General features: G+C 43.3%; 1 pseudogene; it reads right to left on the minus strand.

Moving 5' to 3' along the window:
* LOC134480311 (partner of Y14 and mago-like) overlaps positions 1-3,684 on the minus strand; it is a 30,653-nt pseudogene extending 26,969 nt beyond the window's left edge.
* Between the last annotated feature and the right edge of the window lie 11,986 nt (positions 3,685-15,670).

Below are 15,670 nucleotides of genomic sequence, written 5' to 3' on the forward strand. Positions count from 1 at the left end.
TAATTGGTTTTTGGACCATGCCTTTTCTGGTCAAGTGTTTATGATAATGCTAAGTGAAGTACCTCTTCAGATGGGTGTCAGTCAGTTTTTAAGGCTAATGGAGGCACATCTGAACAGGTCACTCATAATTAGAGGTTCCAATAGCTTTAGGATCATTTACATTTGAAGGTCTTCATTACCTTGGGTCATGCATGTATACACTTTGTGAATCAGACCTGCTCTCTTTTTATAGGTGGGCTTTTACCGGCAGAGCTCAGCTTATCACTAAATAAAGTGTTCTGAAGGCTCCAGGGCTTTATACAGTTACTTTATGCTTTTATTCTGGAATCAGGCTGTTGGCTGCAGTGGGACGGGGCCAGTATGCTCTGAAGGCTTTTGATACTTTGGTTTTTCCCTTGAGGAAATGTGCCCAAACAGGGTGACTTACCCTTCTCTGCTCACTAAAACTGTGATGTGTATTATTTAGGAAGTGGGAGTTTGAAAAAGAGCTCCCCCTTTCTCATGTGACCCTCTCCATATTTAATTTATATGATGAACTTTTGAGTGGAGAGAGGCTGATCCTGAACCACCTGGTTCTCCTGCTGACCTGAGGCTGTGATAAAGGTGTGTCTGTCAGATTCAGGAAGGACTGCCATTTGTGTGAGCAGGAGATTGTGCTTCGTCCTGGTACCAGGCTGGCTCCTGAGAGCACTGGCTTTTCTAAGGATCTGCAAGCACAGAGAGCTTTTCTGTACAGGGAAAATGGTCATAAGATTCTTCCTCCTGGACAGGATTGGGAAGCTGATAATTTTATTACCTTGCCTGGATTACTAGTCCTTCCAAGATAGTTTTACCAAAGTGAGCTGTTTGAGTGTTGACTTCACAAGGTAAGAATTTACAGTGGGTTCTCTTTATGAATGTGAAAAAAAACCCTTATTTTGTACAGACAGCTTTCCTTTTTGTAACTAATCCTTTTTACTGGTAAACATTGTAAATTAAAATGTGCAACTTGAAGGCTGTCTGTGTTAAGTTTCCATACCTCTGCTATGGCGTGTTCACGATGTAATTTATGTTATTTTCTTCACTGGATTGGTTTTATATGACCGCCAGTAGTTTTTGACTAGCAGGACAGCAGGCATTTTTGTATGTGATTGGTATTCATGTATTAGAGAATGTCTGAATTCCTGGAAGAAATTGGTACTGAGTTTTCCTCTGTGTGCGCATGCACGTGCTTGAGGGGCTGTGGGGGTGCAGGGGGTTGGGGGGGGGAGATGGTGTGTGAGTGCCTGTGTGTCAGAGAGAAAACGGCTGAGCGTGCGCGAGTTGGGTTTTGGTAACTAGCCTAGACTGTCTGCAAAGTTGGAATCTTCTTGCCTCAGCCCTCCAGGTTCCGGAATTAGGCATATTCCACCACAATTGGCTTGGTCTTTATTTAATGAAGCAGGGTGTTTACAGGTTTTAAATTAGGAGTAGGGCCGACAGTGCTATGCTTTATAGCATTTCTGTAGCTTTCACCCATGAGTGTGAGTTTTGGAACTCTGGAGTTAGATTAACCATTTCTTTAGGTAAGAACACCAGACAAGAACACACATGCCAAGTTTTTGTTAAAGGGAAGCCGTTTGAGTATGGCTTCCTGGCCTTGTGATGCATTCATTCCAAGATAGGTCAACACCAGGAAGCAGAGCTGTGCACCTTTGTCTTAGTAGAGAAATAAGGGGATGATAAGAAAAAGACAGGACATTGCAGTCTCCGGGTAGGTGAGCTTCCGTTTGGATAGCTAATAATGGGCAGTGTCTTCACTGCCAACTGTATGTGAGGTCCCTTGCCGTTTTACGTTTTCAGTAGCAACAGTACTGGATAATGAAACTTGCTCGCCCTTGGGGAAAGGCACAGGTCTTTTTGGACTTCTTGCAGGTAGTGTCTTAGAGGCCTGGCTTAGGCAAGCTTGCTTGCTTTATCTGCTGGATTTATTTGCTTTCCAGAGTGGCTCTGGATTGGGATTGGGGTGACAACAGGGTACGTGCCCAAATTGGTTGTTATGTTTGCTCCTATATGTCCTGACATATTAACGTCTGGATTCAGTTGTATTCCATTTTGAATATTTTAAGACTCTGTAGTTTCCTTTCTGCTTCATGATGAGAATCATTTGGGATCAGAGGGGAGAAATTGTCTTGTCATGCCCTTTCTATGTGTTTTTAAACTTCCTGGTGATTTAGTTGGCTTTGGGAACCCATGTTTAAACCAACTTTCTTTTCTTTTATTAAATGTATTATTTTGACAATTTAAAAAAAAGAAATAGCATACTGGCAATATTCTGCTTATATATTTCTATCAAAAACTCTCATATTTTATGATTGTTGTATCAGTTAAAATTGCATATATTTGTAAATAAAAACTTTAGAATAACCTAAAAATTATGCCTCAACAAGATATTTTAAAAAGAGCTTTGTTTACTTTCATGTATGAGAAACTTCACACTAAGCAGAGCTAGGACAAAATGAAGCTCAATGACCCCATTAAAGACACAGGCTCTTCTTCTTTTTCTCTCTTTTTCTTAAACAATAAAAGTGACAAAAAACATACTGTAAAATAAAAACAAGAGCTATCACATCAAATTTGGACACAGCAAAACAAAAGAAGAAAAAGAGCCCAAGAGAAGGCACAAGAATCAGAGACCCATGAGTTCACACACTCAGCTTCAGTAAAAGGCTGAACCGAAAGCTGTAACATATGCAGCAGACCTGGTGCAGACCTGCTATAGCCCCGTGTCTGCTGTTTCAGTGTCTGTGAACTCATATGAGCTCCGAGGGGAGGGGTTTGGTGGGGATGTCCCATTTAGAGCTGTGTGAGTCAGGTTTCTCCCTCTACACAATGTCTGGCTGTGGCTCACTGCATCACTTCCATCCACCACAGGAGGCTGCTTCTCTGATGATGACTGAATAAGGCACTCACCTGTAAGAATAGCAGGATGTCATCAGGAGTCATTTCATTGGCTTTTTAGTTGGTTGGTTGGTTTTGTTTTTTCAGATCAGAACTATTTGCTTTCATCCCAGGTCCCTGGGATATCTGGCCTGGTTCTTGGTTACCAAGGCACTGCTGGGTATGGACTCTGTTTCATGGAGTGGGTCAGTGGATCAAATAAGTATTGCTTGGCTGCTCTCACAGGCTTTATTCTACCATTGTCCTAGCATATTCTGCACACAGAACAGAATCATAGATCAGGTTTGTGGCTGGGTTGGTGTTTATGTTTCCCTTTTGGTAGCCAGAAGAGTATCTTCCTGTACTGTCTCCATGTTTATCAAGTTGTGCACACGTCACTTTCAGCAATCAGGACTTGCTGTGCAGAATAACCTGCTGTCTTGGAGACAGCCTGGGTTGTTTGGGGATTTCCATAGAAACAGCCTGGGTTGTTGGGGATTTCCATAGGACCCCTTTGGCCAACAATCAATTGGATGAAACCCAATCCCAGCTCTAATAGGATCATTTGGGCCACTTGGGGATTTGTCTCCCCCATTACTTGAACACTTCAGTAGGATCACCTTTGTATATTTTAGGAACTTTCCACGGCATTAGGTTTCCATACTGCTCCTCAAATGCTCGACTCCAGCCGTCTCTTTCTGCCTTCTCCCCCTCAATGCCGTCTTTCCTCCCCGTCCCACTTCATTCTCATTCATGTCCACATTCAACTTCAGCCGGCCCACAGAACCTATTCGCTTCCCGCTCCCCCCACCCCAGAGAGATCAGTGAGGCTACAGTTGCCTAAGTCTTCTGTCATCATAAAATGTGATTTTTAAATCCAAATCTTGCTTTTCCGGGGAATTTGGAGATCCAGTATTTTCTTTGCTCAGAGAACTGGGCTCTGATGATGCCAAGTGGTCCTGGTTGCTGTTGCTTAGGTTCCTGTACTAGCCTCTCTCCATCAGGTTGGCTCTGGTGTTGTCCTGTCTGGCTGTCTCTGACAGTGGCTTGACCCTCCTGTAGGCCTGTGTGTCAGCACTCCTGTAGACTTGCTTTCTTTCAGCCGGATACGTGAACATAGGGTGCTCCTGAGTTGGTGTGACCTGAATCCTCCTGGCACAGAAGAGGAGGTCACACCTCTGCTCTCAAATCTGAGGTCACACGTGGTGACTGGATTTCAGCTCTGGGCCCAGGCACTGGAAGTGTCCCGCCCCTGACTGCTCCCAAGTCCCTCCGCCCAGAGGGCACAGATGGCACTAGGCAATTTCCTCTTGTGTCACGAATATGAGCAGAAAGTAGTTGTGTCCTCTGACTCTCAGGATTGACTGCACTTCTGAGGGTCCAGCTCTCTACCCCACAGGATTTGGGTGCAGGGAGCTGTGGGACTGATTCAGATCAGTTCTGGACATAGGCAGAAGCCAGCAGCTTCCTAACACTGACTACTCTTCTATTCCTGTTTCCAGAGGATACAGAGGCAATATCCAGATGCTTCTTTACAATGTCTCCAAGGTCCCCAACAGAGAAAGCAGCCTATTGTCACAGGCAGAAACTTTATTATTGATCTTAGGTCCAGAATGTCCTTAGCAGTAAAGCCTTCATGGAGGATACAGTAGTCAAACTCTTTCTTAGTAAAGCTGATCACGGTTCTCAATGTGCTTAGAAAACCTAGAGATGGAATTAAATTATCGCCAGCTCTCACAAGGTCACCGTGTCCAAGAGCTCTGAATGTTGTCTCCTCGGAGTGGTAGAAACACTCCCAGCACAGAGACACTGCTGGCTGGACCCATGGAGAAGCCAATACCATATCTTGAGGAGCACCTGGCCCTCTGCATCCAACTGCACTGTCAGCAGCCTCTTAGAGTCCTCAGCAGACCCAGACCTGAGGTGACCCCTAGCTGCTGGCTGAGGAGGGATGGTGGCAGTGGCTACAGGGACTGACCCCAAGGCAACTCTTTTAAGGACAACATTTAATTGGGACTGGCTTGCAGGTTCAGAGGGTCAGTCTATTATCATCAAGGAGGGAACATGGTGATACACAGGCAGGCATGGTACAGGAGAAGCTGAGAGTTGCACATATTCATCTGAAGGCTGCTAGCAGAATACTGGCTTCCGGGCAGCTAGAATGAGAATCTTATAACCCAAGCACACAGTGACAAACCTACTCCAACAGGGTCACACCTTCTAATGCTGACAGTCCCTTGGCCAAGCATATACAAACCATCACACCCATCTCAGGCCTAAGTCTCTTTACTACTGTAGCTGAGCTGCCTGAGTTTCCTTGAGGCTAGACACTATAGTCACTGGCTTTAACACCTCAGCAGGGGACAGAGGAAAGTAGCCTTTATTCTCTGTCTGCAGGAACTGAGCAGCTCTAACTCCCTGTTGCTTGTTAAAGGTTCAGGAAAAGGGACACCTTGACAAGTGATTTTAACCTTTATTTATAAGTTATTCAGGTCTCCAAAAAGTTTCTACAAAAGTTTGCCTCCAAAAAGTTCACTTAAAATGTTCTCTTTGCTCTCTTCCTCTTATCTCCTTTCCTCTTGCTCTTATGTCACAATACTTTCCTTACTCTCAAGGCCTTACTTTCAACACTATGCCTTTACTTCTAAGTTCTTCTTGAGTTCTGTTCTGTTCAGTTCTGTCTAAAAAGCTTTCTCTCTCTTTGTCCTCAGCATTTGTATATCTTTCTGAACACAGTATCACATGGTAAAAAGTTCACCACAAGCTTGCACAGGAATGCAAATCATAAGTTGAATAATAAGTTGATAACAGGGAATGTTTATATGCATATCTGTTGAGGAATTATCAGGATAACCTGTCATCATCTGTCAAAGGCTCTACAGGTTCATGGAGAGAGTTAAAAGCTGTAATTTTTGAGACAAAGGAATTAGTGGAATTTCCTATAAGCAAATCCAGTCAATTTTTTATGTTCAGTCCTTCCACCTATAGTAAATCACTCATTCCCTTTTTATGAACTGTGGTTAATTGGTTTATACCCTCTTAGAATGGGCTCTAATTTGTAGGTTCCTGCTTGGTATTGCAGAAGCAATTAACTCATGACACTTTAAGCATGGCAGAGTTCTCAATGCAATTTTGATTATCAGAGAGAACATAATAGCAGTCCTATTGTAAAAGAGCTTAAAAATACTAATCTAATTTTAGGAATTCTTTTACAATCATCAATAAGAAGTAACAAATCAAGACCCTGCCAGAACCTGAAGGGACCGATCTGATAAACAGTTCTCTGCACCCAAATCCCGTGGGAGAGAGAGCTAAACCTTCAGAGAGGCAGACACGCCTGGGAAACCAGAAGAGACTACTGATTCCAGAGGAAATCACCAAACGCCACCTGGAACCCTGGTGCACGGAAGCTCCTGTAAAGGGCAGCGCAGGTCCTCCTGGTTGCTGCCCTCATGGAGAGCTCATAAGCAACACCCCACAAGCAAACTTGAGCCTCTGGACCACAGGTAAGACAAACCTTCCTGCTCCAAGCAACCTGCCTGGTGAACTCAAGACACAGGCCCACAGGAACAGCTGAAGACCTGTAGATAGGAAAAACTACACGCCCGAAAGCAGAACACTCTGTTCCCATAACTGGCTGAAAGAAAACAGGAAAACAGGTCTACAGCACTCCTGACACACAGGCTTATAGGACAGTCTAGCCACTGTCAGAAATAGCAGAACAAAGTAACACTAGAGATAATCTGATGGAGAGAGGCAAGTGCAGGAACCCAAGCAACAGAAACCAAGACTACATGGCATCATCAGAGCCCAATTCTCCCACCAAAGTAAACACGGAATATCCAAACACACCAGAAAAGCAAGATCTAGTTTCAAATTCATATTTGATCATGATGCTGGAGGACTTCAAGAAAGACATGAAGAACTCCCTTAGAGAAACACAGGAAAACATAAATAAACAAGTAGAAGTCTACAGAGAGGAATCACAAATATCCCTGAAAGAATTCCAGGAAAACACAATCAAACAGTTGAAGGAATTAAAAATGGAAATAGAAGCAATCAAGAAAGGATACATGGAAACAACACTGGATATAGAAAACCAAAAGAAGAGACAAGGAGCTGTAGATACAAGCTTCACCAACAGAATACAAGAGATAGAAGAGAGAATCTCAGGAGCAGAAGATTCCATAGAAATCATTGACTCAACTGTCAAAGATAATGTAAAGCTGAAAAAGCTACTGGTCCAAAACATACAGGAAATCCAAGACTCAATGAGAAGATCAAACCTAAGGATAATAGGTATAGAACAGAGTGAAGACTCCCAGCTCAAAGGACCAGTAAATATCTTCAACAAAATCATACAAGAAAACTTCCCTAACCTAAAGAAAGAGATACCCATAAGCATACAAGAAGCCTACAGAACTCCAAATAGATTGGACAAGAAAAGAAACTCCTCCTGTCACATAATAGTCAAAACACCAAATACACAAAATAAAGAAAGAATATTAAAAGCAGTAAGGGAAAAAGGTCAAGTAACAAATAAAGGCAGACCTATCAGAATCACACCAGACTTTTCGCCAAAGACTATGAAGATGCTGGACAGATGTCATACAGACCCTAAGAGAACACAAATGCCAGCCCAGGATACTATATCCTGCAAAACTCTCAATTCACCTAGATGGAGAAACCAAGATATTCCATTACAAAACCAAATTTACACAATATCTTTCTACAAATCCAGTGCTACAAAGGATAATAAATGGTAAAGCCCAACATAAGGAGGCAAGCTACACCCTAGGAAAAGCAAGAAACTAATCATCTTGGCAACAAAACAAGGAGAGGAAAAGCACACCAATTTAACCTCACATCCAAATATGAATATAACAGGAAGCAATAATCACTATTCCTTAATATCTCAACATCAGTGGTCTCAACTCCCCAATAAAAAGATATAGATTAACAAACTGGATATGCAACGAGGACCCTGCATTCTGCTGCCTACAGGAAACACACCTTAGAGACAAAGACAGACACTACCTCAGAGTGAAAGGCTGGAAAACAACTTTCCAAGCAATTGGTCAGAAGAAGCAAGCTGGAGTAGCCATTCTAATATCAAATAAAATCAATTTTCAACTAAAATTCATCAAAAAAGATAAGGAAGGACACTTCATATTCATCAAAGGAAAAATCCACCAAGATGAACTCTCAATCCTAAATATCTATACCCCAAATACAAGGGCACCTATATACATAAAAGAAACCTTCCTAAAGCTCAAAGCACACATTGCACTTCACACAATAATAGTAGAAGATTTCAACACCCCACTCTAATCAATGGACAGATCATGGAAACAGAAATTAAACAGAGATATAGACAGACTAAAAGAAGTCGTGAACCAAATGGACTTAACAGATATTTATAGAACATTCTATCCTAAAACAAAAGGATAGACCTTCTTCTCACCACCTCATGGTACTTTCTCAAAATTGACCATATAATTGGTCATAAAACAGTCCTCAGCAGTTACAGAAAGATAGAAATAATCTCATGAATCCTATCAGACAACCGCGGGCTTCTTCAAAAACAATAGGGAAGAACGTCCACATATACATGGAAGTTGAACAATGCTCTACTCAATGATAACCTGGTCAAGGAAGAAATAAAGAAAGAAATTAAAGACTTCATAGAATTTAATGAAAATGAAGGTACAACATACCCAAACTTATGGGACACAATGAAAGCTGTGCTAAGAGGAAAACCCATAGCTCTCTCTGAGTGCCTGCAGAAAGAAACTGGAGAGAGCATATGTCACCAGCTTGGCAGCACACCTAAAAGCTCTAGAACAAAAAGAAGCAAATAAACCCAGGAGGAGTAGAAGGCAGGACATAATCAAACTCAGAGCTGAAATCAACCAAGTAGAAACAAAAAGGACCATAGAAAGAATCAACAGAACCAAAAGTTGGTTCTTTGAGAAAATCAACAAGATGGATAAACCCTTAGCCAGACTAACCAGAGGACACAGAGAGTGTGTCCAAATTAACAAAATCAGAAATGAAAAGGGAGATATAACTACTGAATCAGAAGAAATTCAAAAAATTATCAGATCTTACTATGAAAGCCTATATTCAACAATACTTGAAAATCTGCAGGAAATGGACAATTTCCTAGACAGATACCAGGTACGGATGTTAAATCAGGAACAGATAAACCAGTTAAACAAGCCCATAACTCCTAAGGAAATAGAAGCAGTCATTAAAGGTCTCCCAACCAAAAAGAGCCCAGGTCCAGACGGGTTTAGTGCAGAATTCTATCAGACCTTCATAGAAGACCTCATAACAATACTATCCATAAAAGCAGCCCAAGTCCTGCTTGTTCAGCATTAACTGCCGGCACATGCATAATAGTTTATGCATTCAACACTTAGTTTCCTACGCAAATTATTTGGAGATGTCGATGTCAGTCTGAAGCAAGCTGAGTTGCCTCAAAAGATTTGTTCAGAAAAATAACTTTCAAAGGTGATTGGTTTGCATTGCTTGAAAGTGCAGCTACCTTGGCACCTGATTTAACCATGCTGCTTAAGACAACAAGCCAATTAAAAATATGAAAATGTATGTAGCGATTCAGAGTAGCCATAGCAAAAATTGTGACCATGGTCTGCATACAAATGAAGCTCCCCAGTGCCTACATCAGGCTAAAATTTCTGTCCAAAGTTCTAGGCTTTTAGAACACAGAAGTGGCAGAGGCCTTTAGGAGTACCTGAGTTTAAATCCTCATGGGAGGAGAGAACTGATTCATGCAAGTTGTCCTCTGATCTCAACAAGCATGCCATCACTTGTGCACATGTGCATGAATGCACACACACACACACACACACACACAGACACACACAGACACACACACACACACACACACACACACACACACGTCTCTGAGATGCCACATGAGGAGTTCTGGCTGTTGCCTGCAGACTTGTATGCAGCACATAAGATTTCCAATGGGAAGAACACCCAGGACCAACCAGAGGACAAGTCGGAGTAGGATCTGGAAGCCCAGGACAGGTACCTTGCAAATCAGTCTGCTTGCATGAGACAGCACATTAGTGGACCAGGTAGCTTACCACACTCAGGGGCCCATCCTGGAGGTACTATGCCTGGATCGCTCCTGCTACATCTCCTGCTGCCAGTGCGCCAAGGCTGGCCCTCTACACCATCTACTGCACTTCGTGGCCTGACCCTTGATGCAGACACCAAGTAGTGTATGATGTTCGTAAATTGTTGTGTTGTCTCCATACACATTCACATCCTTGACCTGCAGAGAAATACTGCACAACGCAGCAACAATGCATGCCTGGTTTTCAGCAGAAAGAAGTTTGTGACTCTGCCCCATATGACTTCAGGAGACCAGCACACAAAGCAGAAGCCCCGATGACCCACAGACCTTAAGGGTCTAGGAGGATCCAGCAGTACTTTGGGCTTGCTCTGTGGGTCAGTGGTGTCAAGAAGGCATTGGGTTTAACAATAATTATTCTTTAAGTGGCATGAGCCAAGGACTTCTTCAGCTCATTATGGACATGGGGATGTCTATTTCTATTATCTAGGAGTAATAGAGGCTGTGGAGGTTGGACTGGGCAGTAGAATGTGGACTGAAGCCAATGCTACTTGTGCACTTAAGCACGTGGCTAAATTAAACTACTCTAAAGCCAACCAGAAGCTACCAATGATTAAAATTATTTTTAATTTAATCAATTAAGTTAAAATTAGTTTTAATTAAATTAATAACTTAATATAAAATATTTTCAACATCCACATATATAATAAATAAATTTGAGTGTAACCATATTTCCTCTCTTAATAGCCCCAGGAAGGTAAGGAAGCCATATAGAGATTTATTTCTCAGCTTATATGAATCATGCTGCTAACCTTGCCACATTGAAATGTTTACTGCCAGTTTTTATCTTAGAAAGTGTTTCCCACGGTTTGAATAAGGTTTCTGTAAGATTTCAAAATGTGTCACATACCTTGGGAGGATAATGCTTCCCTAGGAGCCATGAAGTATCTAAAAATAATCTCGGCATTATGTCTGAGAAATACTCTCTCAAGTTTGTAGTCAGGGGAAGTGGAGACACCTCTGAGACAATGTAGGCTATGGCCTTTGGTTGCCTCCCAGAATTTGAAGATCAAACTCTATTGCTGAAGACATGACACCCTTTGGACACAGGACTGGGAAGATTTGAGCTCATCCCCAACAAACGTCTCTCATTGTCAGAAGGCACTGAGAAAGTGGAGTGTTTGGTCGTCCTATCTAACCGCAAAGCCCAGAAACCACAGCCCTGGCTGGATGGCAACATTTCCACAATGGTGAAATACTGGCACCTTTATCTCTGGTGTCACGGAAGGGTTAATGATCTAAAAGTCTCAGAGGAGCTGGAAAGCGCTGGCTAGGAAAGTCAACAAGCTGTTAACATCTGTGGGCAGTTAGGATCCTGGATGCTCCTGATAACAAGGTCAACAGATCAACCTACGTTGGCATTTACAAGTCCATGATGCAGAGGAACGGATGTACAGATGGAATCTTCCACTGCTGAAGTTTCCTTTCTGCTCTAAAAAACCCTCAAGTCTCCTCCACTCCCCTGGAGGGATCCTATACTGTTCTAGTGAATGACAGCCTGCTTCTGTTGAGGTTGGCAACTTCCTTGTATTCATGTTGCCTCCTTCTGTCCCATCTAACATTTGGTGGTAAACCGGAGAGGAGTTTAGGGCTCCTGTGACCCCCTCCCCTGGTTGTCGTTTCTTTATCACCTCCCTTTGCTGACACCCACCCACTGACAGTGTGGTTTCCTTGGCTTCCTACAAGCTGAACAGCTGCCTGTTGCAGCTTGAAACCTCTGGGCCTTAGGGTCCTTTGTCTACCTAAGATCCACATTCTGGGTGTTACTGGCAAGCCACTCAAACATGGCTAGGGCCCTTTGTAAAACCTGTCCTCCTATCTCTCCAACTCTCCAGAACAGAGTCTCTTGGTTCCTTCTTTCCTGAGAGCACATCCACTACTGCATGTTGTTAACTTAAGTCTTGGCCAGTGTCAGGAGGATTCCCAGACCTAGGCCTTCTCCAGAACTCCAGGGCTTCCTTGGCCTTTGCCACCTGATAGGCTGGGACACCATCTTCTGCAATTCATGCTCGTTCCTCCAGCTGCTGCCTGGACCCAAGTAACAACTTAGGGAATGACTGTATTCTCCTTTTTCCTTGACCTTCTGAGATGGGTTCCAAATTGTCTGTGCTTAAGAACGCTCTTTGGCATGCCTAAAATCAAACCTCAAAACTTCACCCCATACTCTCACGTAGCTCTCGGTTCATATCTGGCCCCAATATCAAGTATACAACAGCCACACCCGACATGGACTGAATAATTTCCATTCCCAAATCCTTACCGGCCTAAAGGCAAAATGGCAAACACTGAAATTCCTGCCTCAAATCTTTTACTGCCACTCCCATTGTTCACTCTGTTCCTTCACTTCTGCATGACAGCTCTAAGTCCCAACCCTACTCCTAAGCCCTCTGCGATGTTATCCTGCAGGCGAGCCTGCACCCTATCCAACTGTTCTCCCACTCTGCCTAGCCGCTGCCCATGGACAAACCCCTCACCTCTCTGTTTGACACAAAAGGTCCAACTGAGATCTGAGCCCTCTTCCCTCCCACGGTCCCCCCTTAATCCTGCCCAGAACAAAAGGACAATTCTGGTTCTGGTTAATGTGTTTGCTGATAGTTTTAATTATTCCAGGTGTGGCACAGTAGAACCACTTCTGCTACGGCACCACATGGGAGCTGCTAAGCATCAGGCAATGGCATCAGGAGCAGAGGACCCCTAAGTACTAAGTGATTTTGACAAACTGCCCTGTGCCTTGGAAGTTCACTGAGCAGCCAGGAGAGATGGGGTTTGGCCCCCCCATCTCAGACTCAAGCTTTTTTTTTTGTCTCAGTAACCTGTCTTAGGTCAGGCTGGCCCCTCCTGACTCTGAAACACTCTGAGAGGTAAAGGTGCTGTGCCCTTAAGGACAGTTAACTGGTGAACCTGTTCCAGTGTAAGTTAGTGTTACTTATCTCCTCATACAGAGATGGCATTAGGAAAACAACTATGGTAAAAGGACGCAAGAGTAAAAGCTAGCCCCTGACTCTGTGTCGGGGAGAAAGTAAATGGACACCATTGACCATCCCCCAACTGGGCTGGTAACATTCCTTGCAGACATTTTGGAATTTACTCTCCACCTGGGAACAAACTTTTGAGTTTTTAAAAGAGTCTTCCTTTCTTTCTCCTTCTGTCTCTCCTGCAACCCTGAGAGAGCCTCACACTGTGATTTTCCCAACTCTAACAGCAACATAAGAGCTCCTTTTCCTTGAGCTGAGACCATGATGTTCCTTTCTTTGTCTCTTGTGTTGCTTTCCTGGGCCTCCCTGCCAAGGCCTAGGTACAGTCTTCTGTGTCCACACTAACCCAAAGAAAGTGTCCTTTAATTTTTAAAGAAAGGGCATACAAGTCCACATTTAATCTGTGATTTATGTGGACCCCACAGGGACTTGTGTCCTCATGGGACATGGGTTCACTAGACCATGGGGCTGCACACAACAAAAATGGAGACATCTATAAAACTCCCAATCCCGCTAAACTGTATCTCTGTTATACTAGACTAAGGAGGTAACATCAGACAGTAACTAAAGGGGTTTTGTCATTTTAGTGGTTTGGGACTCCAAAGATAAATTGCTGATGGCAGCACAAGCTGGCACAGTGAGCTACAGCCGGCTGCACTGAGTCTGAAGCCCTGCTCTTGCTGCCTCACTTCTCCAGGCCCATTCTACTCTGAGATAGAACCTGACCCCTGCCCTCAACACCCCTGAGCGCCTCTCCCATGTGTCTGCTTTTGTTTCTGCATGATCTGGAACTAGCAATATATCTCTAGAGAGCCCTGTTAGATTTCCTTTTCACAATGAAAAATATAGAAAACAATCTCAGCAAATAATAACCTTCAAAACCTTGGTTTTTAAAAGTATCTTATGTGTGGACCTGTTTATATAGACCGAGTACATGCGATTATGGTTTGCACACCATGTACTTAGCAACAAATTGACTGATGAGTAAGTGCTCACGTAAACTGACGTTGTCAGCTTGGCTAACTTCATCTTATTCATGGTGAAACTAAAATTTTATAAACAAAATAATCGATAAGCACATGCACACACACACACACACACACACACACACAAACGAACACACACACACACACGCAAATATAATTAAAAACTATGACCACATGCGTTAAACAAAGAGAGATGGGTGATGATTCTGAACCTTTCTTTGGGACAATTAACATGAGTTTTCAAATTTTTCATTTTATTTATATATACTTTTAAAGGGGGAATAAGAAGAGGGAGCTCTATCTGTATGATTATCTGAGCATAAAAAGCCCTCATACACACTGAATAAGACTTTTTCAGTGGGTGGAATAGGCTTGATTCTTTGGCACAGAAAAGGCCATTCTGAACAGGGCACTGATACCACGGGCATGGAGACCTCATCAAGGTGCGAAACTTCTCACGGGAAAGGACAGCATCATTTAGGCAAACCAGCAGCCTACAACATGCGAAAGAGGGTTAATAGCTAGGCTATGTACAAAATGAAACGACCTAAACACGAAGAAACAAAACTCAACTGAAATGTGAGATGCAGAATTAAGCAGAGAATTCTCAAAAGAGGAGGCAGGAGTGTCCGGGAAGCACAATGGACTGTTATTCATCTGCTAAGAAAAATGAAGTTAAATGAGGATTAAACTGTGAGGGAGCTAGGAGAGCAGGGTAGAGCAGGAGGCAATGTGGAGAGTACAGTGTTGTTTCTTTGTGTGGGTTGGTCTAAAAACCACCATGGCTGACTTACAGGAGGTAACAGAAGGAACCTGAACACTGGCCAGTTTAATCTGGGAGAAGGGGTTTACAAGTAGAAACACCATGTGAGGCTTTTGAATTAATTAAGAGGGAGGATATTTATCAGCTTTCTATTTACAGTGTATGTTAAAGCAGTAAAAGAGGCAGGAGTGTTGGGCCCTCAGGAGGCAGAGGCAAGTGGGTCTCTGTAAGCCAGTCTGGTCTACAGAGAGAATTCCAGGGCCTCCCAGAGAAAGTCTGTCTTGAAAGACCAAGGGGAGAGACAGAAAAAGAAAAAAGATCATGCAATCCAAACATGCCATTCCTATTCATGGTAAATGTTTTATAATCTTTTGGGGTGTATGTCTGTGTGTGTGTTTGTGTGTGTGTGTGTGTGTGTGTGTGTGTGTGTGTGTGTGTGTGTGTTTGAGAGAGACAGAGACAGAGACAAAGAGACAGAGACAGACAGACACGCAGGCATGCGTGCACGCACACACAGAGAGAGAGACAGAGAGAAAGGGAGAGAGGGAGTGAGGGAGGGAGGGAGAGAGAAAGAGAGAGAGAGAGACAGACAGAGACAAAGAGAGAGACAGAGAGAGACAGAGAGAGAGAGAGACAGAGACAGAGAGAGACAGAGACAGAGAGAGTGCTGACAGGGAATTAAAGCCAGGACATCCTTCTAACATGCTGGACAAGCACTCTATCCTGTGCAGCATCCTCTGCAGTTCTCTCTTTCCTTTAATGTTGAAACAGTGTTGGTAAATCGTCAGGGCACCCTTGAACTTTTTGTTTTCTTTGCCTCACAGACTCTCCTCCCAAGCAGCTGGGGTTAGGAGATTGCACCCCTAAGCCCTACTTCCGG

This window comes from Rattus norvegicus, chromosome 9 (assembly GCF_036323735.1).
Source record: "Rattus norvegicus strain BN/NHsdMcwi chromosome 9, GRCr8, whole genome shotgun sequence".
Classification (NCBI taxonomy): domain Eukaryota; kingdom Metazoa; phylum Chordata; class Mammalia; order Rodentia; family Muridae; genus Rattus; species Rattus norvegicus.